Here is a 274-nt window from a genome sequence, read left to right as displayed (position 1 = left end):
CCAACATGATTTTGACAGTTATTTATTGTATTTAGTCATTTCTTCAAATATATTTCTACTGAACACAAGATCTATATGTTACTGTTTTCCATATATCTCCTGATGTTAAGAAAATATATGACAAATGGTAAAAAGTCATTGCAGTCAATTTATTAAAGGCCAAAAGAAACAAATAATCAAATGAAGACAATGTATAACAAATCAAGTATACAATCAAGTACTAAATATTTATTCATATGGTTACAATCAGGGGCGTACGCAGGATTTTTTCAAG

This window comes from Strongylocentrotus purpuratus, unplaced genomic scaffold (genome assembly GCF_000002235.5).
Source record: "Strongylocentrotus purpuratus isolate Spur 01 unplaced genomic scaffold, Spur_5.0 spur5_scaffold_3, whole genome shotgun sequence".
NCBI classification, from domain to species: domain Eukaryota; kingdom Metazoa; phylum Echinodermata; class Echinoidea; order Camarodonta; family Strongylocentrotidae; genus Strongylocentrotus; species Strongylocentrotus purpuratus.
Note: the sequence above shows the minus strand (reverse complement) of the source record.